Source organism: Lissotriton vulgaris, chromosome 1_1 (genome assembly GCF_964263255.1).
Source record: "Lissotriton vulgaris chromosome 1_1, aLisVul1.2, whole genome shotgun sequence".
Lineage (NCBI taxonomy): Eukaryota > Metazoa > Chordata > Amphibia > Caudata > Salamandridae > Lissotriton > Lissotriton vulgaris.
The window spans coordinates 63,712,272-63,739,011 of NC_141685.1; the positions used below are offsets into that span (position 1 = coordinate 63,712,272).

General features: G+C 45.0%; 1 protein-coding gene and 1 pseudogene across 1 annotated transcript in view; both read right to left on the reverse strand.

Annotated features, from left to right (window-relative positions):
* LOC147737284 (uncharacterized) overlaps nucleotides 1-26,740 on the reverse strand; it is a 1,685,245-nt gene that overhangs the window by 815,468 nt on the left and 843,037 nt on the right. The gene's annotated exons all lie outside the window — the stretch shown is intronic.
* On the reverse strand, nucleotides 9,537-10,396 carry LOC147737292 (uncharacterized; annotated as a pseudogene).

A 26,740-nucleotide genomic window follows, 5' to 3' on the forward strand; every position in this document is an offset into this window, starting at 1 on the left:
AGTACAAGGCTGCACACTCCCTAGATCTAGGAATGAGATGAAGTATCAACCGCATTACCCATGGCACGCCGTCATGGGTGGTACTACCTGATGAACTAAGGAAAGAACAAATGAGTACAAGGCTGCACACTCCCGAGATCTAGGAATTAAATGAATGGGAAATCTTATAACAGTTTTCCTCAATCATGCTGAGCCGAGAAGCAGCGGCTTTGGCTATGTGCCAGAGGCTACAGTAATCCCTGTTCAAGAGTGTGAACAGGAGCCACCTAAAATGATTTTGAAACATATACTTCTGTGGGCGTGACACCTTGGGGTCATGAGTCATCAAACCACACCTCACAGCGAAAAATGAAGACTGAGGGTTCTGTTGAGAAAAAAACTACACCAGAGAATAGAAAGGACATATAAACACACAAAAGACAGTAACACAAAAAGAAAAGAACTGGATTTCCATCAACTATGAAGTCCAGCCAAGGTAGATACAATTTGACGGACCATACAAAAATATAAAAGCCACACTGGCATCTGTATTCTAATAGCATTACTTCTCATTCTTTTTGAGCCAAGAGGAATGGACGGACCAAATACCACAGAAAAAGTGAGTGTACTAATCAGAAAGACGAATCAGGACAAGATTCTGAGGTTAGTGTAAAGAAGGAAGAGAAAGGTTGAACACTATTACTCACTTTGAAAAGAAAGAAAGAAACATGATTAAGTAAAGAAAATGCCCTGCAAACTACGGATACTTCTGTGGAACAGGACTTGGATGACGGCGCTGGTGGACAGCCCAGCTGAAGTGAAAATAGTGCACCAGACTCTTCGAGAACTTCTGTTGGCGAATCAGACTGAAGAATACATACAGTCTGAAACTCTGATGGACATGTAAATCCTCCAGATAGTGTTCAGATTGTAAAAATACTAATTGAGTGCGATATATACACACATTTAAAGCAATATTCTACCTGCATTTATCAGCTGCCGACAACATCCTTCTTGCAGAGGGTCACAGTCATCCAGCGTTTATAAGGGATGCGCCGTCAGGAGAAGAGGAGGTAAAATTGTAAGCATTTTCCTCCTACAAACCCGAGGAAAAGTATGCCTGTGAGTGAGCTTTAAAGCAGGCTCCAGGGCTGTATAGAAACCATGAAGAGGGGATAAAGAATCTATTCTACATGTCATTGCTGAGCCTCAAACACAGGCTCAATATCCTCTGAAGCCAGAAGCAAAACACAACATTAAAGTAATCTGGCTTCAGCTGAATATCATGGCATTATAATGCCTTGTAGTTGTACATTGAATAATATTCTTTTTCCAGTTTTAAAACCTGATTGAACATACAGAATAGTTTTAAATTAAAGTCACACACACTCTCATATGCTGTACAATGGACTTTCCAGACAAAACATAGTGCCTGAAAGGGAGTGTCTAAGCTCTTTCTCAGTCTGTTATACATGACTGCCAGTATAAGTATAAAAATAGTCCTGGTTTATTTGCAGAATCAATTATGGAGATCCAGAGGCGCCATCTTACATTGACCACATTTACACAACAGATGATGACGCGAAATGACACCAGACCAAGACGGAGTGTATAGTGACAATACTGGCCAGAACAGAGGATGACACGGAACGACACCTGACCGGGGCAGAGTGTATAGTGACAATACGGGCCGCAGCAGACAATGACACGGAACAACACCCGAACAGGACAGAGCGGACAGTGACAATACTGGCCACAGCAGGTGATGACGCGGAACGACACCTGACCAGGGCGGAGTGTACAGTGACAATACTGGTCACAACAGATGATGATGCAGAACGAAACCTCACCAGGGCGGACTGGACAGTGACCATACTGGCCACAACAGATGATGATGCGGAACAACACCTTACCAGGGCAGGCAGGGCAGTGACAATACTGGCCACAACAGATGATGACGCAGAACGACACTTGACCAGGGCTGAGCAGACAGTGACGACCCTTGACCCTGGTTCAGGGTAGGCCGCTCCCCACTGCTGCTCCTCTGCGCCACCGCGGCTGTTTTTCCACTGCTGTTCTTGCCTCCCAGTGCCATTGTTGTAACTTCATTCCTTCTGTGTTTTTTCTCTCCCATATTGTCCTGTGATCCGCTGTGCCCGCTCCCGCCGTTTCTTTTCCCGCAGCTGCCTTCCCTTCTGGCCATGCCCCCTTAGTGCCTATTCGCCGCCCCGCTCCCACCTCCCAGCTGCTCCTCCCTCCCTTAACCCCTTATATGGAGGCCGCACAGCAGACGCATGCAGCGGGTGCACACTGGCCCGCCGAAGGCGTGCCAAAGGTAAGCCCATGTGCACCTGTCCATGACAGGACCCCGCCCAGAGCCAGAACTTCTAGCCCCCACGAACGCCACAATGTCTGCCTCTGCTACGGCTCCAGCACCCTCCACGCACTCAACACAGAATGATCACGCAACTGCTGCCGGGCCATGCCGAAACGCACCGAAGGACCCTTCTCCTGCAGGAACTGCAACTTTACCAGCATCTGGCCCGCCAACCCACCCACAGAAGAACCCAACTTCCTCAGATACATCCTGCTCAACACCCGATCCACCCGCAAACACGCCGGAGAACTCTGGGACCTACTTAACATCAACGCCCCAGACGTCACCTTCCTGACGGAGACCTGGCTGACCCCCTCCTCAGCACCTGACATCGCCTTGGCCATCCCAGAAGGCCACAAGATCACCCGCAAGTACCACACCAACGGGACAGGTGGAGGAATCGCCATCGTCCACAGAAGCACTCTCAAAGTTTTGACAAACACAGACGACACCCTCAGCTCCGCTGAACACCTGCACTTCTATATCCACACTGACCCCAACACCACCCTCAGAGGCACCCTCATCTACAGACCCCACGGGCCCCGACCACAGTTCAGCGTCTCCATCACTGACCTTATCAGCACACACGCCCTCGCCTCTACGGACTACAACCTCCTCGGGGACCTAAACTTCCACCTCGATAACAACAACGACACCAACTTCTCCACCCTGATCGACAACCTTAGCAACCTCGGACTCAGACAACTAGTCACAGCACCAACACACTCCGCCGTCCACAAGCTTGACCCCTTCTTCTCTGCGAGCACCCACATCTTCGTTCACACCACCGAACTCCACTGGACTGACCACAGCTGCACCCACTTCACCTTCCAGAAACCCACCATACACCACCGCACTCAGCAGATACCTCTCCCAGAGCCCACCCGCAGACCTGACCGACCCCGACGCTGCAGCCCGCAGCCTCAGACAATGGATCAACGACTGCGTCAACACCCTCACCCCGCTCAAGAAGCCCGCCAACACCCACACCAGCAAGAGAGCCAGCTGGTTCATCGAAGACCTCCAGGACCTCCAAGCGAGCCTGATGTAAACTAGAGAAAAACTGGACCTGGGAAAAACACCGGAAAGCTACATAGCCCACAGGAACGCCACTCGCCAACACCACCAACTCATCAGATCCACCAAAAGGACCGCCTTCAGAGACTGACTAGACAACAACGCACACAAGAGCAAAGAGCTCTTCAGCATCGTGAAAGAACTCTCCAACCGCAGCTCCAACACCAAAGAAATTCCACCATCACAAGACCTGGCCAACTCGCTGGCCACCTTCTTCTATCGCAAGATCGCAGACATCCACAACAGCCTCGACACCGTCACCACCTCGACAACATCCGACACCCCTGCTCCAACGACCACCACCCGCAACAACCGCCTGCTCGCCTGGACCAACATCAAGATCATGAACACCGTCCTCCTCGGATCCCCGGAAGACCCATGCCCACACCACATCTTCAACAAAACCAGCAGCACATCGCACCCGACCTACGGAAAACCATCAACATCTCCTTTGAGACAGTGACCTTCCCGGGGAGCTGAAAGCACACATAGATCAACGCCCTACTAAAGAAACCCAAGGTGGACCCCAAGGATCTCAAGAACTTCCGTTTACGAAAAGGCCGTCAACAAACAACTAACCAACTTCCTCGAAGAGAACAAAATCCTGGACCCAAACCCAATCCGGGTTCCGCAGCAAACCACAGCACCGAAACTGCCCTCATCGCCGCCACCGACGACATTAGGATCATGCTCGACAATGGAGAAACCGCAGCCCTCATCCTCCTGGACCTGTCACGAGCTTTCGACACAGTCTGCCTGCACACTAAGAGCACGTCTCCATGACGCCGGAATCCAGGAGAAGGACCTGGACTTGACCACCTCCTTCCTCTCTGGGAGAACCCAGAGCGTCCGCCTTCCCCCCTCCGCTCCAAAGCCACCGAGATCATCTGCAGCATACCCCAATGCTCATCTCTCAGCCCAACACTATTCAACTCCATGGCACCACTCGCCCACGTCGCCCGACAGCACGACCTAAACATGATCTCATATGCAGACGACACCCAGCTGATCCTCTCGCTCACCAAGGACCCCCACACTACCAAAACCAACCTCCACGAAGGAATGAAGGATGTCACCGACTGGATGAGGAACAGCCGACTGTAGCTGAACTCTGACAAGACAGAGGTCCTCATCTTCGGCCCACCCCCTCGGCCTGGGACAACTCCTGGTGGCCGACGGCACTAGGAGCACCCCCTACACCCACCAACCACGCAAGAAACCTAGGGGTCATCCTCGATCCCACACTCTCCATGTCTGGGGAGGCAGGGGCAGATCTGGGGTCTGGAGGAGCAGGGGCAGATCTGGGGTCTGAGGGGGGCAGATCTGGGGTCTGGGGGCAGATCTGGGGCCTGAGGGGGGGGCAGGGGTAGATCTTGGGTCTGGGGGGGGCAGAAGCCGATATGGGGTCTGAGAGGGGCAGGGGCAGATCTGGGGTCTGGGGCGGCAGGGGCAGGTCTGCGGTCTGAGGGGGGCAGATCTGGGGTCAGGGGGGGCAGGGGCACGTCTGGGGTCTGAGGGGGGGACTGTCAATGAAGGTAAATGCACAGACAAGAGGATTCTTCCTCCTCTGCAGCAGGCTACACACATGATGAAAGGCCAGAAGTGATGTCATGACCGCTGCTGGTGCTGTCTCTGCCGCCACTGACCCGGAAAAGGAAACCCTTCTCCCTTTCATGCAATGTGCAGCTCAGTGGTTTCATCAGCAGGTGAGGAGCACCCTCTGGTGGCCGCTGACGGAAGCGCCGCCTCCAGCAGGGAAACAAGCACTGGCGCCTGTAAAGACACAGACAAGGGTGTTTTAAGACACATAGCTGCCAAGGTTTCAGATTGCTATGAGTGACATTTTCATAATTTCATTGTAATTATGAGTGACATTTCAACGACTATGAGTGACACTTAGTTTATCACAAGCAAAATCAAGCAATGAAGGCGAGCGAAACGTATAAATATAGAAATTACACACATTTGAGCAACGATAAACTCAAAGATTTTAAAACTGCCTCAAAGCAAGCACCTGAAATGAAAGGGCACTACCTGCAATTGTGTGTCGAGGGCAGGAAGTTGAACACAGGTGTCGGTCTCCCTGTAATTTAACTCAGCCAGCACTGGACGGCAGCAGCAATTCATCGGACCCGGTTTGTCGAGAAAGGTACCAGAATGTTAAAGGCAACTACTTAGGCAAACAAAGGCACACACAGGCACACATTGGCACACCTAGGCAGACACAGGAACCCACAGGCACACTGTGGCACTCAGGCGCATGCAGGCACACATAGGCGCACACAGGCACTCATAGCCACACAGGCACGCCAGACACTCAAAGGCACACCAAGTCACTCATAGGCTCACCCAGGCACACAGGCAGACACTGGAACTCACAGGCACTCAAAGGCACACACAGGCACACATGCACACATAGGTGCACCCAGGCCCTCATAGACACCCCGGCATACAAAGACACACATGGGCAGTAATAGGCACACATGGGTATACGGATACACAGAGGCACACACAGGCACTCAGGCACATACAGGCTCACACAGGCACTCATAGGCACACAGGGACTCAGGTACACGCAGGCACACAGAGGCATCCAGTCACTTATTGGCACACAGGAACTCATAGCCATACCCAGTATACAAGGACACACACAGGCTTAAAGAGGCACACATGTAGGCACCCACAGGTTTTCATAGGCACAGCCAGGAACCCATATGAACATAGGCACTCACTGACATACACATGTGAATACACAGGCATATACAGACACAAACAGGCACTGGTAGACACACAGTTACTCACAGGCATTCAAAAGTACCCAAAAGCAAACCAGGCACACACACAGGCATTCATAGGAATACAGAGTCCCATATAGCCACCCATGGGCAATCATAGGCACACACAATCCCTCAGAGGCAGACACAATCACTCATATGCATACACAGGCCATCCTGGGCACTTTTTAAAATCTAAGCACCTCCAATTTGCACCATTTTTTCATAGCAGCCACAAAATGCAAGTTAATTGTCGAGTTAAAATACATACAGGACGGCAGACTTCCACTGCAGTAAGATGGCACACATGTTTTTGATCTCTCCAGGCAAGTTTGAGTAGTCTGTGGGCACAGAGGTGTAAGGGATGTATGAGGGTGTCACTGGACTATCTAGTTAATATATCCTTACGTCGCATACTCAAAGAAAGAAAGAATGGAATCAGAAAAAAACAACAACATAAAGAAATGTATGACAAAACTTATTTTAAAAAAAGCAACCAAGTCTGCTCTAAATTATGTGCAACTAAAAAAACGTAATAAGCAACAGAAATGAAATCACAATGAAAAACGTTTACATTTTTTTCAAATGAATGCTGCATGAACGCTTAGAAAGGAAAAAAGGGCAAGATCAACCACCTACAAAGAAAGGGAAACCCAAAACCTTTTTGAAGCAAATTAGGACAAGCCAAGCTTAAATACATTAGCATACAAGTCCGTTGATAGTCAGGGGAAAAAACTGAATAAGATCAGGTGACAATGCCTCAGGGGAAGATGAATTTCAAATACAAAGTCTGTTGTACGGTAACTCAAAGTGATTAGAACAATGTCAGAGTAGAAGTGTCTAAAGAACTCCGACTTCGTACCAAAATTACCCTCAACAAAAACGGGAAATAAATACTGAAACATAAGCACTATGCAACTCTGGTGGTGCCAAAGAATGGAAAACATAGAACAGTTTGCAACAGATCCACAAATGCAGGGTTAAAACAGCTCAATGGAGAAGGGAAACCTCGTCAATTCAGGTTCTTGAAAAAGGTTTTTAGAAACACAAAAACAGGATACAGTTTAAACAGGAATGCAGTGTGTGCATAGGACTTACTCAAGATGTAAAAAGGATGAAGCATGAATGCAAGGGCTCAAAACCGCAATCAACTCCCCCCCCGCCTTAAAAAAACATTATTTGGAATGGCTTTTGGAATACAGTTATAAATTATACTCTGAAGGCCACAAGGTTCTGAGTTTAACATATGCACTATCTCCCCAGAAGTGTAGAGAAGTGACCGGAGCCTTGCAGCAGCATGTGTGTATTGTAGTTACCAGACAGCCCAGGAGCTCCTCAACCACCAGAATCTACCCTCCAACACTCTACAAAAAGGGGTGAGCGGGAGCCACCAAAGGTCCTCGTGCCAGTGACTCAACCTGGCTATTTTGAGGGGTGGTGGGAGCACTGAAACTTTGGGTATGCCCAACCTTCAGTAAAATATTGCCCCTCTGGGCCAGCCTCATTTCTGTGTTTTTGTGCATCAGATTTTTCTATCATATCACTTTCACCTTGAGCACCACACCTGCGTCACTCACGAATGTACATATACACTTGCTGCTGAGAATACAATTTGAGTTATTAGAAAGGAAAAGGCCTTGTCTGATTTCTACTCATGATACAAATGGTGAATTAACAACTGCCCAGGCCTGCATATGTGATACAGGCCAGCGAGATAATGAAACCTTCGGACCCCAGTGTTTATTCTTATGGGTTGTGCTTATATGCGGCTCTGATCATCACTTCTGGAGCAGAAGGACGTCAACACTGAGCTGCACAAAGTCATCTACGAAGGTGCAGCAATACTGCTCTCAACTTTCAGGATTCTGTCTGGCTCCTGCGGAATATTCACCAGGTGAGGAATCTGCAGGTAAAGGAGTATCCACCTGCAAGAGCCTTATCAAATGTACTTTGTTTGTTACGTTTTACTGCTGTTGTATCGTTTGATGAAAATTCTATATTCAATAATGTTAACAAGTTTACAAAACACTGCACCCAAAATATATATTTTAATCATATGTTAACAAAGAAGGGTGAGTAGAAACCATTGGGGTTGAAAACATTTAATACATTCATATTGTGAATTTTATGGCAATTTGCAGATTTTTTTTAAGCACTAACATTTCTGAGTCGAGTAGAGACCTTGAGAGTATTGTAACTTTCTGATACTTAAATTACTGATTTTGTGGCACTTAGTTGATTGTTTCAAACCCTGATATTTCTCCGGAGGTTGCATGCGGGTAGCCTAAGTTATCCTGCAAGATTTTTTTTTATTAATCCTACGGCAACTACACTTTTTGCTCTTTATGTAAAGTGAGGTTGTGTTAGAAGCTGTTCTGCAACTCATGATCCGGGTTCCTATTCACCTGGTGAGACTGACTTTTTGACTGAAACCTTTCTGGAATTCAGAGTATGTATAAGGCTTTAGTCCAGAGTAAATTCTCTCACGTGGAATGAGACTGTATTCGAAACTAAACCTTATCTGACATTCAGAACATCCATCAGGCTTTTTCCTGTGTGAGTTTATTCATGTCTAGTGAGAAGTAATTTGCAACCACAAGTTTACTTGTATTTTGAGGGCTCGTAAGGATTATCCCCAGTGTGGATTCTCCCACGTTACATAAGAATGGCTTTCAGATAGAAGCTTTTCTGGCATTCGGAGCAATGAAAATGTTTTTCCCCACTGTGGAGTCTCTGATGGAGAATGAGATACCTTTTCTGAATGAATCTTTTCTGGCAGTCCCCGGAATGGAGTGCCACATGGTTAGAGAGGTATTTCTGTCATTCACTTTTCCCTGTGTCCGTTTGCTAATGTAGAGTGAGATTGTGTTTAAAATTGAAGCTTTTCTGGCATTCAGAGCACTGATGATCATTTCGGATCGTGTGTGTTTGCTTATGGTGCTTGTAACAATCTCAACTCTCAATCTTGTCTGTCTTTCAGAGCAGTGATAAGGTTTTTCTTCAGTGTGGATTCTCACATGTTGAGTAAGAAATGTATGGCTAAAACGTTTTTGGCATTAAGAGCACTGATATGGTTCTCCCCAGTATGGGTTCTTGTATGTTTAGTGAGACCGCTTTGGTCATTGAAATATTTCTGGCATTCAGACCACTCCTATGGTGTTTCTCCAGTGTCGGATCTTGTATGCTGAGTGAGACTGCTTTTGTCACTGAAACATTTATGGCAGTCAGAGCACTGATAAGGTTTTTCCCCAGTATGGGGCCCTGTAGGCTGAGTGAGACTTCTTTGGACACGGAAACATTTCTGGTATTCAGAGCACTGTTATGGCTTTTTAGCCAGTGTGGGTTCTTGTATGTTGAGTGAAACTTTTTTTCCCCTGAAGCATTTTTGGCATTCAGAGCATTGATAAGGTTTTTTCTGAGCGTGGGTTCTTGTGTGCGTGTGCTGACCGAGACTGCTTTGGGTACTGAAATATTTTTGACATTCAGAGCACTGATAAGGTTTTTTCCCAGTGTGAGTTCTTGTATGCTGAATAAGAGTGCCTTTTTCACTGAAACATTTCTGGCATTCAGAGCACTGTTAAGATTTTTCCACGGAGTGGATTCTTGTATGTTTAGTGAGTCTGCTTTTGTCACTGAAACATTTCTGCCATTCAGAGCACTGAAAAGGTTTTTTCCCAGTGTGGGTCCTTGTATGCTGAGAGAGACTACTTTGGTCACGGAAATATTTCTGGCATTCAGAGCATTGATAAGGTTTTTCCCCAGTGTGCGTTCTTGTATGCAGGATGAGACTTCTTTTTTCACTAAAACATTTCTGGCATTCAGAGCACTGATAAGGTTTTTCCCCAGTGTGGGTTACAGCATGTCGAGAAAAACTCTGTTAAGTACTAAACCTTTGCTGGCATTCAGAGCACTGATAAGGTTTTTCCCCAGCATGGATTTTCAGATATGCAGTTAGAACAAAATTACGTTTGAAATTCTTTTGGCATTCAGAGCACTGATAAGGTTTATCCCTAGAGTGGATTATTGCATGTCGGAAAAGACTCTGTTTGATATAAAACCTTCGCTGGCATTCAGAGCACTGATAAGGTTTTTCCCCAGTGTGGATTCTCAAATGCTCAGTGAGATAAGATTTACGGCTGAAACTTTTTGGGCATTCAGAGCACTGAGAGAGTTTTTCCCTAGTGTGCATTCTCACATGTTCAGTGAGGGTGAGATTTTCAGCAAAATATTTTTAGGCACTGATATCTTTTTTCCCCATTTTGGGTTACTGTGCAATGAGCGAAGATGGTGTAAACACCGACTTAGTTCTTGCAGTCCATGTTTTCATAATATTCTTTTCTAGGGTTAATGCTCCAAGTTTGTTTTTTTCTTGCTTATATGCAATGGTAAGAGTGAACCAGATTCTAGATTAAGGGCTTGTTTAGATAATGTTGGTCGAGGTGTTATCTTCAGAGGTAGAAAGTCTCAAAGTTGTGCCATTAGTTAAAGCTGGTTGTTGAGCAAGGGTGATTTTGAATCTCTGTGCTTTTGGCTGTTGGAAGTGTAAGCTTCAGAGTCTTCTTTCAGAGTTTTTCTTTGATGGTCTGCAGAAGTAACCTTTTGTTATAACTTTCTTTTATGCAGTGTGTGCTTCCTCTCGGGAATTGGATGAGTCTTTAGATGAACATTATTCTGTCATGCTGAGGCAAATTGTCTTTCTGGGAACATTTCAGATGAGGATACTGAAGTGACTGGTCTTTCTTTTTTTTTTTTTTTTTTATAAATTTTTTATTGAACATAGCAATGGTTAATCAGTGGTACAATGCATCTTTACAGTTTTAAATAAATAAATAAAGAAGAAAGACATCTATATACAAATATATATCAGACATGAGAATTAGGAAAAGGGGAAGAGATTCATCGAGCACAGCAAAAAGGGAATACAGACAATGATTTAATCTAGAAGGGACTGTGCAAAATCCGCAATTTATAAAGTGTTGTTGTAAATAAGTGCAAAAGCCTACAATAAAGTGCTACTGCATGTGCAAAGAACTATGATACAGCGATAACCAAAAGAAGTGCTAGTGCTTTTAATTGTACTAACCCTTTCTTTATCTTTATTCTTCTTTTGCTGCTCATCCCTCCTTCAGTTGATCCAAACCCCCAAAATATTTCCAATTCCTTTCAAATCTCTTAATAGAACCTACTCTGCCAGCATATGCTTTTTCAAAAAAACAGGTTCTCCTCATCTTATTGAACCATTTTATAAGTGATGGAATTTCCCTTGATTTCCAGTTTTGTAGTATTAGAGAGCGGGCAATCGCGCATGATATAAATATAAATACCTCCTCCGATTTGTTGATATTGCTTCTATCCTTGCTTATTCCAAACAAGGCTACTTCTACCGTTGGCGGAAATGGTTTTCCAATGGCCAATTCAATTTGCGCGAATATCTCTTTCCAGAATGACTCCAACATCGGGCAGGCGAAAAAAATATGATACCATCCCCCCTGGCCATGTGCTAAACATCTAAAACACTTATTTTCTGTTCCAGGAAACATTTTTTCCAAAGCCTCTGGCGTATAATAGGCTAGCCAACGAGACAGAAAGGCCATCCTCTTATAGTTGGCAGCACGCAAGGATTTGTTTCCCAGTAAACAGAGAGCCTCCCAATCTTTGAAGGAAAAAAAGCACTGGGTCGAGAGACCTACTTTATTCAGATGTTTAACAATGAGTGGGGATTGGCCAGAGCCATGGAGCAATTTATACCATTGCCCTATCCCGCTGCTCTTCCTACCATAAAGGTTATTTAGTAAATTATTGGGGGTATTCAACAAGCCACTTCCTTCCTTTTTAATAAAATGAGTGATCTGAAGATATTCAAAGAAGGACAGACGCCTTAAAATGTTGGATCTAATTATCACCTCTTGCCAACTAATAACCCTATTTTGGACTAGCAAGTCTCTCAATTCCCGAAACCCACACAATTCCCATTTTTTAATCTTCGAGAAACTTAACGGAAGTCCTATTTTACTACATTCAAACAAACTTAGATATTGGGAACCATCAGAACCATGTTTTTTAAAAAGCAGCAATAAGCGCGTAGTATATTCTTTCAGCGTCTTATACCTCGATTTTTTGGGGAGTTTTGCGGTCTTTAAAAAAATAGGGATTTGAGACCCTGCTTCTTGGACCATCTTCTCCAAAAAGAAATTGTCTCTTGTCTGATACACCCTTAAAAGACCTGCCACTATATCAAAGAATGCAGCTTCGTAGTATGTTTTTAAGTGGGGTAGCGCTAACCCTCCTTGATCTATTGTGAGTTGCACCACCGGGAGTTGAACTCTAGGAGTTTTATTACCCCAAATAAATCCTCTTAACATTGTTTCTAATTCTTTAAAGAAAGACAAATTAATTTTTAACGGTACATTAGTAAACAAAAATATAAGTAGAGGCAGAACTGACATTTTAACCATTGACACCCTACCAATCACTGTCAGGGGTAACAAGAGCCATTTATCTAACATATGCTTGATTTTATTTTTCATTCTCATGTAGTTTAGTTCTAAAAGCATATCATACTCTGCAGTTACAAAAATACCCAGATATCTTATTGGGTCTCTTTTTGCAGCTTGAGCTTGCAAGAAATTAGGGAGAAATCCTGTATCTGTATTTAAAGCAAGAACTTCAGTTTTTTTAGCATTTATCTTATATCCCCCAATCTTTTCATAAGCTTTAAACTCTTTCAATAAGTTCTCAACCACCCCCTTTTCAGGAGCAAGATAAAGAATAATGTTGTCAGCAAAAAGTTTTAGTTTAGACATGCCGAGGATGGGGGGCGTGATAGCTGCATTATCCCTAATCCTTGCCACCAAGGGCTCAATGAAAAAAGTAAAAAGCAGGGGAGATAAAGGGCAGCCTTGCCTAGTGCCCCTGGTTACATTGATCCTGCCGGCCTGTTGTGCATTAATTATTACCTGAACAGAGGCTCCAGAATATATATTATGTAACATCTTAATTATCTGAACCGGGAATCCAAATTGTCCTAGGGAATAAAATAGGGCGTCCCAATTTACCAAGTCGAATGCCTTTTCGGCATCAACCATTAAAATACAAGCTGGCAGCGAATTGGTGTTCAGATAGTCCAAGGCCTGAATTAGGTATTCCGTATTTGTGGCCATATAACGTCCTGCAATAAACCCGGTCTGGTCATGATGGATTACTTCCTGAGCTGCCAGAACAAATCTTTCTGCCCATATTTTCATAAGTATTTTGTAATCGGAGTTCAAGAGGCTAATTGGCCTGTATGAATTTACATCATCCTTTTTTTTATCTTTTTTTAAAAAGCATATAATTGTCGATTCTTTGAAAGCCCCAGGAACCGAACCTCCTAATTTTATATGGTTAAATAATTTTAATAGAGGTTGTTCTAATTCAGCAAGAAATACTTTGTAGAACTCTATATGGTACCCATCCTGACCACAAGCCTTTCCCCCAGAGGTCGCCTTGATACTTGTACGAATTTCTAAAACAGTTAATTCCCTATCTATTTGTATCTTCCGGGATTCCGAGATTTTAGGAATCTCTAAATTCGCAAAATATTCGTGAATCTTTTCTTCCTCTACCTGGTAGTTTGTGGAATAGATTCTCTCAAAGTGATCTAGGAAAATCCCAGAGATCTTCTCATTTTCCACCACTTCGATCCCACTCAGAGGATCCTGGATTTTAAGTATATGGGAAGATTCCTGTTTTTTTTTTGCAGAGTTGGCTAGTAATTTCCCAACCATCTGACTATCTTCATAGATTCTTTGCTGGAAAGTTTTTGAGTTATTTATTTCTTCGAGAGTAAAAAAATCCCTTAAACATGCTTTAGCTTGCTCCAAGTGGTTTGGTTGAGACTGGAGCTGTAATAAATACTGCTCCTCAACAGTAGATTGTAATTTAGCTATTTTTAGTTTCCTTTCCTTCGCCTGAGCGCTTGTGAACGCGATTATCTTACCCCGTGCTGCTGCTTTAAACCCACCCCAAACTGAGAAGGGTTCAGCTGAGTCTTGATTTATTTCGAAATATTCCACAATCCATGATCTAAATCCAGATACCCAGGTTTGGTCCTGAAGCAAAGTGCGATCTAACTGCCATCTTGGGCGCACCCTATCGGTCCCTCCCAAAACAAGATCCAGTTCAATTCTGCCATGGTCGGAGAAAGGATTGCATCCAATTAGATTATTTGAGATCTGCAAAGATCTTGATATCAAGAAAAAATCTATTCTGGATGCAGTCCAGAAACGATGAGAATAGCGTGTGAACAGCTCCCTCTCTACATTCTTGGAGCGCCAGGGATCCCGAAGTTGGTATTCATCTACAAAAGTTTCGAGAAAGCCTTTAGTTCTGGGCTTCAACTGTTTTTTATTTTTATTTGAAGTATCCCTTTTCAGATCTTGAATAAAGTTAAAATCCCCTCCACAAATAATTTGTCCTGGGACACCTCTTAACACCTCATGAATTTCTTTCAAAGAAGAAACATCGTCAAGAATTGGGCCGTAGTAGTTCACGAAGTTTAAGGGCTTCCCGTGAAGTTTAACTGTAACCCAGAGCCACCTTCCTTTGGAGTCCCTTCTGGTCTGAATAAACTCCCAGGGTAGGTTCCTAGAGAAATAAATTGCTACCCCTCTCTGGGCAGCTCCCGCAGATGAAAAAACAGCTTGACTAAAGTATCTCGGAATAAATAAGTTAGGGTCGTTGGTTTTCAGATGTGTCTCTTGAAAGTATACTACTTGAGGATTTAGTGAGATTACCCACTTTAAGAGAGCCCCATACTTTTGTTTGTTCAACATACCATTAGCATTGATTGACAGTATCTTACATAAATCATGATTCATTTAAACTGAAATGTCTTATCCTTGTCAAGTACCAAATACTGAGAAAATAACTAATACATCCATTGCTTATGTATCTTTTTACTGCGTTTCTCACCCCCCTGCTCCCCCCCCACCCCAGGAATGTGGCAACACCCCGCACTTCCACGCTGACCACATTCCTCCCTCCCTTCCTTTTCAACTGGGTGTCTTCTTCCTACACCCTGGGTGACCCGACTGACTGGACCCACCCTGTTTTTTACCCAAGAAATGTATTTTCCCCTTTTATAAAACGCTAGCTCACCCTTTTGCCTCCTCCTTCCCTACACGGAGCCCACAGGATTCCAAGAGAGGACGAAGAGAGAGAAAAACCATTGAGGTAGGAGGGGAAGGGGAAAAGAGGAAAAAGAACGCCAATGAAAGAAGAAAGAAAGAAAATTCTTCTCGACCCATTTCACTCCCTACCCCCTGATATCTCTTTCAAGAGAGACTGTGCCTCATCTAAATCTGAAAATAAGAAAAACTTCCCCCTGACCAAAACTTTCAGCTTTGATTGCTGAGCAATCGAGGCTTGTGCCCCATTTGCTTTGAATAGCTGTAGAAGTTTTACAAATTCTTTCCTTCTTTTTGCAGCTGCCGCTGTCATATCGGAAAAGATCCTGCATTTTGTAGTCTCAGTCACTGCAAATTGGCGTTGCTGATAGGCCTTCGAAAGAATCCTTTCCTTGATCCTGTAGTCTGCAAAGTTCAGTAGAATAGTTCTTGGGAATGGTGAGTTTGCAAACCTCTGAGCTGGAACTCGATGGGCCCTAGTTATGGTCAACTACGGAAGGTCATCAACATTTCCTTCGAAACAGCAACATTCCCAGAAAGCTGAAAGCACGCCAAAATCAACGCCCTCCTCAAAAAACCTAAGGCGGACCCCAAGGACCTCAAGAACTTCCGGCCCATCTTCCTGCTCCCGTTCCCAGCAAAGGTCATCGAGAAAATATTCAACAAGCAATTGGCCCGCCACCTGGAAGACAACAACATCCTGGACCCGTCCGGATTTGGATGAAACAACAGCACCGAGACAGCCCTCATCGCCGCCACAGACGACATCAGGCGCCAACTAGATAATGGCGAAACATCAGCCCTCATCCTCCTGGACCTATCAGCCGCCTTCGACATGGTCTGCCATCGCACTCTAAAGACACGCCTCCTAGAAGTCGGAATCCAAGAGAAGGCCCTCGACTGGACCACATCCTTCCTCTCCGGCAGAACTCAGAGCGTCTGCCTCCCACCCTTCCGATCCAAAGCCACCAACATCTTCTGCGGCATACTCCAGGGCTCATCCCTCAGCCCGATGCTGTTCAACGTCTACATGGCCCCCCTCGCACAAGTGGCCCGCCAGCACGACCTCAACATCATCTCCTACGCCGACGACACCCAGCTCATCCTCTCCCTCACCAAGGACCCGCATACTGCCAAAACCAACCTCCACGAGGGAATGTAGGCCGTCGCCGACTGGATGAGGAGCAGCCGTCTAAAGCTGAACTCGTACAAGACAAGACGGAGGTACTCATCCTCGGACCCACCCCCTCAGCCTGAGATGACTTCTGGTGGGCGACCACACTGGGAACAGCACCCACATCCACCGACCACGCAGGCAACCTAGGATTCATCCTCAACTCCTCCTCAGGTCAACGTCGTCTCCTCCTCTTGTTACAACACCCTCCGCATGCTGCGCAGGATCTACAAGTGGATCCCGACCGAAACAAGAAGAACGGTGACAGAGGCCCTCGTCAGCAGCAGACTGGACTATGGCAACGCACGAATCCCAGCAAAACACCTACGACGACTGCAACGCATCCAAAATGCCTCCGCCCTACTGATCGTCAACGTCCCCGCCACAGTCACATCACCCCCCACCTGAGAGACCTACACTGGCTCCCTGTCGACAAGAGGATCACCTTCAAGCTCCTCACCCACGCACACAAAGCACTACACAACGCCTGAACAGCAGACTCAGCTTCTATGCCCCCACCCGCCAGCTCCGCTCCGCCAGCCTCGCCCTCGCCGCTGCCCCCGCATCCAACGAACGACCTCCGGTGGTAGATCCTTCTCCTACCTCGCTGCCAAGACCTGGAACACCCTCCCGACCCACATACGGCAGCCAAGACCTACTCGCCTTCAGAAGACTCCTCAAGACCTAGCTCTTCAAGGAGTAGCAGCACCCCCCTCCCCTCAGCACCTTGAGACCCTCACGGGTAAGTAGCGTGCTCTACAAGTACTATTATTGATTGATTGAAACATTTGCAAACACGCGTAAACGTATGCAACTTAGTGATCCGAATCATTCCAGGACAATCTGGATTCACGTACTTAACTTTCAATGAAGGTGAAAAAGTACCAATAGCTTACAAATCACACTTGTACACACAAGCGGAAATGAAGTTTACTTCAACAGAAAAAATTCTTACAGCAGTTCAAACTGCAGTAGCAAAAGAGAGAGCCCTCGCACAGGGTAAGCATATTATGGTCATTACACCTGTACCTGCCTTAGAGGCAGTGACAAAAGCGAGCATTCCGAATGCTAAAGCTTACCATTCAAGATGGATACAATGGGTTAATTATCTTGCTGCAACAGACATTGAATACGATTTTGACCCATATTTGAAAATACAAGCATTTCTAAAATATGAACAAGAATGTCCTCTGCCTACTGAAATTCTGCCTCTAGAGCAGTATGAATGTATTATTTATACTGACGGATCAGCTCAACCCGCAACGGGGGTAAACAAACCTATAGTGCGGCATGAGTGATCGTTAAAGGTCGCTGGCGCGATGGCAAATTCAGACCAATGGTCACTAAAACTCAATCTCTAGGAGATTGTACAGCTCAGCGAGCTGAACTACAAGCATTCAAGATGGCGCTTGAAAATACTGATCGCGAATTCCCCACATTAATAGTGTGCGATTCGTATTATTGTGTTAAATCTTACAATTAATTCTTGCAAAACTGGATGCAAAACGGTTACAAAGATGCAGAAGGTGGTACCATCAAGCATAAATTGCTTTGGGAACAAGTAGTTCAGTTACGACAAGGACTACAAAACGCTCAAATGATACATACACTGAGTCATCAACGTGATGACGTTCACGTTGCAGGGAATTCATTGGCTGATGAAGCCATGAAGGCAGCTGTTCAAACGGCTTCTGTAGCTGCAATCACTCGTCCAAAAACGAAAATAGACAGCAAAATAATGCAAGCTGTCAATGCTTCAAGACAGTGGTAAAACATTACCAAAAGGCTTTCCACTCAAATACTCGTTTATAATTGATGCGAACAATGTTCAGTTTGCTCGAATCCCTGGAGTGGGGGATAGAGTAATTCCAAACATGGTACATAGATTAGGACTAATTTTAGCAGCACATGAAGGACTTGCCTCTGCACACGCAGATGTTTCCGCCACAGTGTCATTATTAAAACAGAGATACTGGTGACCACGCATGAGGAAACAGACCCGAAACAATGTTCTGGAATGTGAAATCTGCCAAAAGATGAAAGTCTCTACAGTGAAATGTCCTGTGCAGACACCCCTGTTAATTTCAAATAAACTATTAGCTTGTGTTTACCTGGACCACTGCGGTCCCTTACAGAGGAACAGTAACTATAAATATATCATGGTTGCAGTTGATTCGGGCTAAAGATTCATTTGGATGTGGCCTCAGCACTCGGCTGATGCTCGAACTGTTATAAAAGATTTGCGAGTCTTTATCGGCGCATACACATTAAGCACGGGCCTGCGTTTAGCTCTCGAGCTTACAAGGAGGCCATGGCCAAATTGGGCGTTGCATTACGGTATTCTAGTCCATTCCATCCTGAGGGAAATTCAGTAGTGGAGAGAAAAAACCAGGATATAAAGCAATCTATAACAGCTAGGGTATCAGGCTCGGGTGACGGGCGGGTCAAACATCTAATAAGTTTCCAACGTAGTCTTAACAATCTGCCAAGAAGTTCTCTAGGGGGTATCACTCTATATGAAGTCCTTTTTGGGACCAGAATGGTAATTTCGGATCTCGATTGTCAGACTTCAGTGGTAGACCAGAAACCCTTTGATATCAAAGACGTTTGGCTGTTTTACAGGACTTAAATGAAATAAGAACAATACAAAGTAACGTGTTCCTGAAGCCAACAACCACTGAAGAGAAACTGACCGTCTTAGCAAGGCCTGTCTGGATTCCTAAGCTTGGGGATCTAGTCAGAGAAAAGATCGCGGACATGAAGGAATTTGGGCTTTCTTACAGACAACCAGTACCTGTGCTAGCAATCCACGGATCAAGAACAGTATTACTGCCGCCCCTTGCTGGAAAAAAGGAGAACAGGTTTGTGTCCATCGACCTGGTCAAACCATGTAGTGTAGTTCCTATGTTCCCAATAGGCTCTGCGCATTGGAATAATATATCCTATAGATTTGCTGTAGGACTTAAGTCAATAGGTCTCTATTGAATATCCTAAACTTAATAGTGAGTGCCAGCTAGCTCAGAGGTCACTAGAAACTTTCTCGAATAAACAAGAAGGGATTAGTTTCTGACAACTGCATAAAACATGACAACTAAAGACAGGGATCCTTCACTGGCCTGCCCACCTCTATAAAATAATGGAAATTAAGGGCACAAAGACATAGTAAGGATATTATTTGACTATCTACAAAAGATTTGGTGAATCAGGAGTACCAACACCACGGAGCAGGACTGCTTGTCTCACAACACCATATTTTAGGGAGCGCATTATTAGACTGGTAGTTCTCTCCCCAAGAGCCAAATGAAGAAACTATCACTTTTTTACAGCGCTGTTTTATCATCACATACTTACTACCAGTGTTTAGTTCGATTTAAGTTTCCATCTGGGTCACTACACAATGGGGTTGACAGTTGTTCTGATGGTTAGACTCAGGAACTCCTCTCACCAAGAGATATGCCACTGTGCTGTGGAAACTGTCCAGAGTAAGTAAAGATTTCGCAACCAGCATATTTTGGTAAAGCGAAGATTAAATGTGAAGCCTCATCGTGAGATGGCTAAAACGTTCCCACTGCCCCATGTCTAGCAGTCAAGGTTGGGTGTTAGAATCTGCCCACCACAGTGAATTGTGCTAACTTGTTGGAGGGGTTCTTTGTCATGTATTCTTTATAGCAATTGCTACCTTATCCAACCCTGAATCTAAGCCTTTCTAATGTTATCAGATAAGAGCCTGATTGCATGGACTGGGGCCTTTAATGTTCTTATTTTCCTAATTCTAGTTGGGTAAATCCCTGTCTGCCGTGCTAAATCCTTCTACCTCTTCAAGTGATGGACATTGGAAATGTGTATTAGGTGTCAAGGAGCAAAACAAACACCTCAAACTTCAATTTCATTTACAGTTTAAGTTCAGTCAATGATGAGGGTTGTATTGTAGTTTAAAAGATTTATTTCTCATTATGAGATTAGAAAAGTGATTTTCTTTGTTTTTATCTTTAATTCCTTTAGTCCATAATCAAATAAGTTTACAGAAATCTCATCAAGGAAAACCGAGCATCAATTGCATATAAGCGCATTCCATAACGGAAACACTTCTCTATTCTATAAAATAGGCTTCAAGTGAGAAATCATAGAAGCATAAAGCTTCAATGCCAAATTTGAGCAACGGAACTTCCCAAAAAGAGTAGTTCATAAGACCCAATAAATCCAAGTAAATTAGCAAACAGTTGCAGCAGCAAAGGTATACAAAGAGGGGAAACAGCAGTAGCAATCTGACAAATTAAACAGGAAAAGGAATACAACGAGGTGAAATAGCAGCAGCAGCAATTGAGCTAAAGAATACAACTGCCTTTTGGAAAGTTATAAATGACCCCTGTTTCCAAGAGGCAAACAAACCAAGGGTAGCCAATCATATTTTGCCGGAATCATGGAATGAGCATTTCCATGGCCTTTATAATCATTGCCTGATTGAGGGCCAGTCGGAAGCGGCGGATGGGGGGGGTGTCCTGCAACCAAACAATATTTACCTTGGGCAGGATCAAGGCAGGAGTCGAGGGGGTGAATAGAAATAAGGCCTCGGGTTCTGATGGGATCCCACCCGACCTCTTCTTGAGCCAGGTAGACCTTTGAGCACCAATCCTGACCAGAGTCATTAATGCAGCAGTAGACACAGGTATGCCACCATCTTGTTCCACAGCCACAATCGTTCCTATTTTTAAAAAGGGTAATAAGGATAGCCCACTTTATTATCGCCCTATTTCCTTAATCGATGTGTCAGTGAAAGTGCTAGGAAGGGCTATCCTCAGCCGGTTAATGGACTGGGCTGATAATCAACTCATTATCACTGACACCCAATATGGATTTAGACCAGGAAAGTCAACAACCGATCAATGACTCAATCTATACTTATTGGTAGCCAAGTACACTATTGCTAGCCACCACAAAAATGTGGACCTGGCTTTCATGGACTATACGGCGGCTTTCGATCGAGTTAATCGTAGGAAATTATGGGCGATCATGGGCGACCTTGGCGTGGACCCTGGACTCATTAATATTCTAAGAGTCCTGCATCAGAATACTACTGCCTCAGTTAGATATAATCAGGAGGGAAGTACCACAGACTCTTTCTCTTGTTCAAGTAGGGTGAGACAGGGCTGCATCCTGGCCCCATTTTTGTTCACTCTTTATATAAATGGCCTGGATCAGGCACTTGGTGCCCTAAAGGTTGATACACCGCTGATTGGCTCAAGAGGGATCCCCGTCCTGCTTTAAACGACAACACGGTTCTCCTCGCACGCACACCCAGAGGGCTACAGGGATTGATAGGCGGCTTTGTCTCCTTTATGGAGTATTTAGACTTGGGCCCCAATCCATCCAAGTCGTATATCATGGAAGTGGGGGAAAAAAACAAAAAAAAAATGATTACTCGATTGGTTCTCATCGTTTGGAAAAGGGGCACTCGTTCTCATATTTCGGGATTTTATTTGACACACGTCTTAATTTTAAAGCCCTATTAGAACAGAAATGCCGCACACCAGCGAGTTACTCCGGGTCAATCATGAATTTTGCACAAAGGCTGGGTCGTTGGTCCACGGAGCAAATTCTTAGACTATATAGTTCTCTGTGTTGAGCCAAAATTCTCTATGGAAGTGAGGTATGGGGTTTTATTGAGACGCAGCACTTACAAACCGAAGAAAACAAGTACCTCTGGCGTCTACTCAAAGTGCCGCAGAGAACACGTCACATCTTATTCATGAAGAACTGGGTGTTAGGTATGTTAGAGATAGGCTGGAAGTCAATCCCGTAACCTGTTGGGCTAAAATTTGGACAAACCCAGAGCCCTCATTTAGTAAGCAGATCATAAAAGACTGTCTTGCCTGTGACCGGGGCTGCACATCCCCTGGCTTAAGTACGTAAAGGAGACTCTAGTAGGCCTTGGATGTGCAGACCTTTTTAATAATCCCACAAAAATGTTAGCGCAGGTTAAGGCCTTGGTGAAAGGATCTGTGGAGCGACCGACTGAGCTGCATTGGCTGCGCTGCTGCGACGCGGCATATGGGGACTAAATCCTGAGGCCCGAGACGCTACCGTTACTGACCACTGCACAACGCTTAGGATCCTACGAGAGGGCATCTAGTGACAATTGCGGTGAGTGTGTGCCTGTGATTGACGCTGACTCCGGGCTTGCTGTGGGCCTGGCGGCGAGTTCATCCCACGCAGTCGTGCTGCTTGCCCATCAAGTGCCATTGAGGAATGCCATACCCCCCGCCTCCAGCCCTGAAAAGTACGCTGCAGTGCTGCAAGCAGCCATCGTTGCCTGTTGACTGTACCCGACCTATTTAGACGCTGGGTGGAAAGAGTGGTACTTCCAGCGCCATTTTGGACCCCAGATTGCGGTAGCACTGAGTGGCTCCTTAGTGCTCCCTGGACGGTGGTGGGCATAGGTGGCGTTCTCTGTCCCTACGTGCTGTGACATTCGAGGGACGCACGACGTACATTGGTGTCAGGAGTGGAGGAGGGGCAGCTGCCTTGCGGAAGAGTCTGGATTTCTGCAGGAAGGTCCTGTAGTGAGTACATCTACCTGACCGACATGATTTTTTACTGCTCTGCGATCCAATACTTCTCTCGCCTCCACAAATACCTTGCTGGATTTGAGCGCTGTGGGAATGAAGGCACTGAGATCCCTACCATACCTGCTCGGCGCAATGGGTAAACCGGACACGCGTCAACCCAAGATTACTTTTGACGCTGCCAAAAAAGCACCCCGGCCTAGCCAAGGGGATCAGGAACCGCCTGGATGGGCCGTGGATGGTGCAGCGGCGCCTACCCCTACTGCCGAAGTACAAGAAATTCTTAGAGAGGTTCGGCAAGGTGGATAAGGTGGATAGGCTATCGTACCGGATGGACGCCATTGCCCATAAGTTGGATGGTCATGATGAGAGTGTAGCGTTCTAATCTAGGACCCTGATCGATACTGTGACCTTATGCCCCTATTCGGCTATAAATCCATTTATTCCCTATATTGGCATAACCGTTCAAGTGCAATATTCAGAAACTCGTCTCTGGCCTCACATGAACAGAGCCACATTTCAGAATAGCTTCCTCTGCCACTTCCTTTGCAACCAATTAGTGCAATGATATAGCAGAAGTTACTATCTGAGATTCCTAGATTAACACTTCGAGTTCTTCAACAAGATAAAAACTCAGCAACCTGGAAATCCCCGCTTGCTGTGTTTTGATTAGTAATAGAACTCTAATGAGCACTGATAGACGATCACTTCCTAGTGACATCTTTATCGACGTCTTATGTCCAAAAACTTACGTCAAACAAGGCACCTTTCAGGTATAAATATTACCAACTTTGCCTTAAGCAAACGCTGCTGTCTCGTTGCTGTTTCGCTGAAGCTGATGCTGCCAGCTATCTCGCTGCTGCTGAAGAAGCTGTCATGCTGATGATACCATAGCTGCTATCGCTACTGCTATCGCTGCTAACAGCGAACGATGGTGTGGTGAACTTAGGAGCTGAACAGCCGTACCCCTGCAAGAGCCCAGCAGATGCAAGCTGCCCGCGGACGCTGCCCCTCCTCCTCCTCCTCGACGCGCTGAGAAGAGACGCTGTCTTTCTCCTGCAGAGACATCCAGCTCCGGCGTTTCTAGTCTACCCTTGCGGGTGACTGGGATATCGACCCCCTGAAGGAGATACCAGACCTCCATCATTCTATTCCAGAGGTATGGTGTTGACTAAACCCTTAGAGAGAATTCTTGACGCAAACCTTGGCAAAACCAACTTAAACTAAAGCTACTTACTTACTCCCCTCCCAAGTATTAGGCTTAGGTCAGGTACACTGGGGTAGGCGTAGTTAGAAGCACCAGTTGAGTATTTTAGCCTAATGTATATATGAATATATATATGTTTTATTCCTTTTAAACCATTGTATGGCTAAGAAACCATATCAATGCTTTTACAGTATTATTTCGCAATACTTACTGTACGTACTTTTTATAATAACAAGTCTTGCAATTCTGGCAATTCATTTCTCTTGTACGAGAAGAAAGACTGTTCAATAAATGTTACCCTTTATTAACAAACGCCCGTCTCTCTATTCTCTACATATTGTGAAAGTAAACTGCACAACCACTGACTGAGTAAAATAACTGTCTATTGTTTCACACGACCCTAGAGATTGACTCTTGATCTGAGGAGCAAAGTTGTCATGTTGCACGGTTGTTGGAAAACTGAATCCCTTCTTGGCTGTGCCAGGGAAGCTGATCACTTCCTATTCAGTCGAGAAAGTTTCCAGTGACCTCTGAGCTAGTTGGTAACAACCCCAATTAAGTTTAACATAGTCAGTGGAGGCCTGGAAGATCCGCACTTCTACGTCGATACTACTGTTTATGTTATTCCAATGCGCCGGGCCTATTGGGAAAATAGGAACTACACTACATGGCGCCCAAACGTTTGGTAAGGCGATAAACTAACGCAAGACGTTAGAGTAACTCAGTCGTGCATATTTCACACAGACCCCTTTCTCCCGTAAATACTCCAATAGACGTCTGGAGTGGGTAAAAGGTTAAAATCCGCCCGAACTCAGTAGGAAGAGATTCCTATGTAAAGCTCTGGTTTATTCAACGTTGAAGGATACAGTGTTCCATAATATTGTGCACCTAATCTTTGTCTCCTTGGAGACCTACTCTGCAAAGTCTGCATTTATAAAATGTCAGACTTAGAAAACGGAACCACTGGGGCCGCAGCAGATGCGACTCAGCAGGGTCCCGACGACACGGTACCGGGTGCGATAATCATCCCGGTACATTTAAGAAAATCTATAACGTTAAAACTTATAGAAAACGGACTGACACCTCAAGGTGGTACAGTAATTTTCGTGATAGAGGCACACGAATATCGGCAGACAGAGGTATTCTATTCATGGATAAACTTTCCAGCGGCAAACGCTAGAACAAAAGAGTTTCACTATTACAAAATAGAGAAACCACCGGAAGAGTACGCTCCTTTCGAGGAGACTGAAATCCCACTAAAATTCCAAGAGCACCTGCTCTGGTTTAATGGCGCCCTAAAACATAATGATCATATTACCAGGCTCGGTCCACTAGGTAGACCAGGAGCAACGTGGCCGGTTCTAGCCAGCTACACACCACATCCGGACATTGCAAAAATGTCAAAAGAAGAACTCTTAGTTAACATAAGAGAATTAACAAAAGCATATAGAGAGTTAGTAAAATTATTTATTAAAAATAATTCAAACACTCCTAAAAAGAGTTGGGATGGAAATAAACAATCCACTCCCAAGGAAAAAGTTTTTCAGTCCAGAGGAAGGTCTCCTCGACGGAGGGAAAGAACTCCGCCTCGAGAACACCAGTCTCCCCAGAGGGAGCCCTCTGAGAAAAGATACAACCTTAGAAATAGGGATGATTTGAAAAAACTTGATAGATATCAAAGTATTGATACACGTCCCTCTCGATCTTTTTCGCAGAAATCAGAAAGAAGAGGACGGTCAGACCCAGGAGAGCACACCAAGTCCAAAGACAAGGAAGCTGCTCAGAGTAAAAAATCTCAATTTCCAAAAAAGAAGGTAGCCAGTATTAGAGTAATAAACCATGCCGAGAATACTGAGGACACAGTTGAAAAACGGGGAGTGGGCACAGACAATGTTAGACAGTGCAGCAGAAATCAGTATAGCCCGCAAGATCTTGATGAGTCATCTGGAGACAGTGGACACGAATTAATTCATTCAGGTTGAAACTGCCGACACCAGACTTAGTGAACCCCATAAGATATACGAAATAACATTGCGTATAGAGGGTGATAAGACTAGGAAAATAAAGGGTCTATTTTGGGATCAACTCTCAAAAGGCTATGATATTCTGTTAGCTGAAAAAGATGGGCCCCCAGAGTTTGTCAGGGAGTGCCCTCGTGGCGAAGAAATGATTATGCCTGCCTTCTCGAATCACATTCCGATTCACAAAAAATATACTTATGCAAGGAAATGGGCAGTAGCCCAGGCACCAGCATTATATAAAAATCATGTAGGATGGGATGAGGACTCACCTCCTCACAAAATCCAGTTAAAAAGTGAACCAACTGTCCAACGGCAGTATCCCATTAAGCAAGAAGCTAAAAAACAAGTCAGGGAGAACTTAGATCAACTTGAATACCAGGGGGTGATTGAAACATGCACCT